The sequence below is a fragment of the Nansenia antarctica genome, assembly GCF_963989245.1.
Source record: "Nansenia antarctica genome assembly, chromosome: 4".
Lineage (NCBI taxonomy): Eukaryota > Metazoa > Chordata > Actinopteri > Argentiniformes > Microstomatidae > Nansenia > Nansenia antarctica.
In genome coordinates, this window is record NC_137689.1 from 60,994,634 (window position 1) to 60,998,875 (window position 4,242).

A 4,242-nucleotide genomic window follows, 5' to 3' on the forward strand; every position below is an offset into this window, starting at 1 on the left:
TCAAAGCACCTAATTACAAGCACACACTCCATTTTCCTTTCCTCACCGTCTCTCTCTCAGTCCCTCCCACCCCCCCCCCCACCCCTGTTTTCCTCTCATCAGGCAGAAGGGCTCCAGTCTTCTCTGGGGTAATCAGTGGTATGTGTACCCAGTACTACCCACATTAGATCACTGCAGATCCAGGAACTCCCCCACCCCCAAAGCCTACCGCCCTCCTCTGTAGGCAGACACGACAGACAGATGGTCAACCTGAGGAAACAAGCATTCGAAAAACACTGCAGACCAAGCCAACGTATTTAGGCCTGGGTTGCTGGCAAAACACTATAACACATCATACAAATAAAGTTGGATTAATATTGAACATGAATGAAGCGCAATCACTGTTCAGAGGCGAGGCTAAATTACCATGAGATTTGTAGTCTTGGTTTATTTCCTGGTTAATTTGTGATTTCTCATTAAACAACTGATGGTGTGGTCGGTCTCCAGAGGACACGGAGAGGCCTGGGGGCCAGACAACACAGACCTGATTGCTGCTTTCTCATTAGTGGGGGAGTGTGAGTGTGTGTGTGTGTGTGTGTGTGTGTGTGTGTGTGTGTGTGTGTGTGTGTGTGTGTGTGTGTAGTGTGCGATACTCTGGATGAGAAACACAAAACCATTGCCACCTCCCTCGTCTGCCTGGTTGCAACTCATTTTCATAATCTGTCAGCCTCCTTCTCTGAGCTAGAAACACCTGCCTTCCCACCAGCAAGGAGAAGTGATTGCATTTCCAGTTTGTCCCTGCAGAGGTGGAATAGCATCAGATGGAATAAGGGGACGGAATTTAAGGACATTTCGTCACGGCCATCGAGCTGCACTTTAGAGAGCGATGCCTCCCGATAACAGTCCTACTGTAACTGTCATACTGTAGCAACAGAGGTGAGGGAGACTGAAATAGAGGAGACCAGGTGTGAGGCCTGTGTTAATAGGTGTATTTCTTTACATAGGTTGTGCTAATGTTGTTACTGGCACTGAATGTCAATGTGTATGTTATTTCAAACTTTATTCTAGACCTCTGTGTTAATGTTGTTTTTTCTCCCTCTAATGTTATTTCTGAGCAGGATATTTCTGGGTAAGATATCCTAAATTCTATTTTGGGTGTGGTGTGTTAACATGATCATTAGCCTCACCTGAATGTCTCATTGTATGCCTGTCATATTAATCCTGACCTCCTTGTATACACTTTTAACAACTTTATTTCTGCTATGTTTACATATGCCTGCATCCGTTTTAACTGGTGTAGACACACAGTCCATTTAGACTACTTATCCTTTCCTAACCTTTAAATATTCTCATAATACAATTAAGAACCATTTAATGAAAAAATACTTGAAAATAAGTATTTTAAGTGCAGCCCCCCTGACTATATATAATTTGTCGATACACATTCAAACACATTATTGGCACGTGTGTTAAATGGCTAATTGAAAATGTTCATCTTGGCCCATGCAAGATTAGCATGAAAAAGATGACCGCCAGAGATGAGAACACTAATAGAAACTAATGGAAACGCACTTCAGACTGAAACACCCATTAACAGCTGCAGGGACGGGGTGTCTGCATCACGTGCTGCAGTCGGCTTCAGACAACAGATAGGTGGTCGTCAGTTAACATGACGCCATACATGTCAGACATTAACAGTTCACTTTGTCACACCCAACTGGACACACCACTGTCAAAATGCCTACAGACTAGCATTTCTTCAGAAAACCACAGAGCGTTGTCGATTCACTCCACACGGTACTTGGATGTGAACAAACTCTCGAGCGGAAGGACCGACAATGTTGCTAACACTGCAGCCGCAATCAGGACCCTGAATTTGCCGTGGCGCAACGGTTTTGGTGACAAACACAGTTACCACCGTCTTCTATCACAGCTGGCCTCGAAAGAGAGAGCACAAAAAGAAGCACATTTTACGCTAGCACCACGCTAACATGTGAGGTTTATAAAATGTATGGAAAAATGTATACCGTCCATTCCAACCCTAATTCAGAAAGAAAATGTTCTCTTCAAATGAAACATCTAATTAATCGATAAATTGAACGCTTATTTTGTGCAGCAGCATTCAATCCCTTAAATTTCTCTCATATGGTCTCTGTCTCTTCCAGATGGCTGTTTGGTGGAGGGCTGTTTGGTGGAGGGCCGTTTGGTGGAGGGCTGTTTCCCGTCTTTCTCGCCTTGAGCTGTGTGTACCACGGTTGTGCTTCCCCCACGTCAGAGGGCCACCTGCTCCTCCGTGTCCTCAGGAGCCTCCACACTCCTGTCCACATCTGCACCAGCTGCTCAGGAGATAATGAGTGAACTTAGTCACTGTCACGAGCATTGCAATCTGGTAGCAAGTTTGCAGCACAACCCTCTCTGTGTGAAGTGGCTAAATAAGCTAGGCCTATATTCCATCAGCAACAAGTAATTATTTCACACAAGAGCCATTGTCATAATGTCCCCGTTGTAACATCAGAAGCAGCAGTAGTTGGGACACCAGCAGTTTGAGGATCCAACCCTTCTTCCATCACTGTCTACCAACTGTCACAGACAAAGACCCTGTGGACCAGACGTGTGGAGGGGGGCGTGAACATCACACACAAAGACCCTGTGGACCGGCCACGTCACCAAACTGGCCTGTGACTTCCTCCTCCTGATATCCAAACAGACACCTCATACTCATTCCACAAAGCCACACCTGAATGTCTCATTGTACTGTACGCCTGTGACCTCTGTGTATACATTCAAGTTGTTGCAACTTTATTTCTGGCATATGTTTACATATCTGTGCCTGCATGTGTCTAAACTGCTGTTCACGTGACGCGTGCGCACACACGCACATGCACACACACACACACACACACACACACACCACTCCAGGGGGTCTATGGGCTCAAATGTGCTGCACAGAGACTCTATTGTTCAATGGTCTGTTGAACTGTTCTCATCTCTACATTCTCCTAGCCTGGTGCTCTGAAGGCATGGCATCCTCCTGTATAAACATCTGGAAGTGGGTTCTGCTGCTTTGCTTTTGTCTGTGCTGCTCTGGCTCTCTCTCTCTGCAGGGATCTGTCTGAGCACGGAGAGGCAGACAGGCCACAGAGGTTGGCACAGAGAGAAACAACACAAACACAAGAAATAGTGGAGCGGAAAACAAACTCTCCACTCTGCAATCTTTTAAAAAGAAATCATGTCGCTAGGAATGTTTAGGCAGTGTCAATAAATATGGGTTTATATAATGAGTTTAGGTAATTTGTGTGTTAAGTAATTAACAGCTCCCTCAGCTGTGTTTTCTAGCCAGAGCCCAGATCTGCAGCACAGAGACAACAAATGTGTTTTTAATGGCTGGAGGGGAAAGAGGAAACTAATGTTGTTACAATAACCACACTGGGGAGCATACTGTATAACACACGCACGCACACGCACGCGCACGCACGCCCTTTTGAGACAGATATGTTCCTCTCGTTAATGGCTGGAATGCGGCTGAATGCGGCCGAATGCAGGGAAATGCACCCGGCGCCGTACATAGCCCATCTATGAGGAGCGTGCTAGAACAAAGGACACCACGGGGGGTTCATCATTACCACTGTGCAGGATGGGAGCCTGGGAGCCTCTGGAGGGGCTTTGTATGGAAATCATCCTGACCTTTACAGGACACCCCCTCTCCGATTTTGGGCTTTAAATTACACCCAGTAGCACAGATTCGTGAGACAAAAGTACAGTAATAAATTGCACTGTGATAAAGTGTAGCCAGTCTGCACTAACCCTAATTAACGCAACAGCAACAACAACGGCGACTCAACAACATCACATTATAATCCACAAACAGCTTGATGTTTGACGTGTCTGCATCTGCATACTGTATTATACTGGAGCGTAGTACTGCTGCCAAAGTCTTGACATTGACATTGACTTTGCATCCATTATCCCCCCCCCCTTTCTTTTACAAAGAAAGCAACTTTGTGGCTCGTTCACACAGGTAGGCAGTATTGATGATTTGGCAGCAGTGTGTGTAGAATGTGCTGATGGTGCCTTCAGGGGAAATGGATGACATGGATGATCACATGACCCTGCTGTCAATAATTAAGATGGAGGAGGAGCGCTGGGTAGTTCCTGCTGACTGCAGGTCAAGTCCTGCAGGGCGGGGGTGGCGGTCAGAGAATAAACAGGATAGATGGATATGTGTGTGTGTGTGTGTGTGTATGTGTGGTGGGGGGGGCGGGG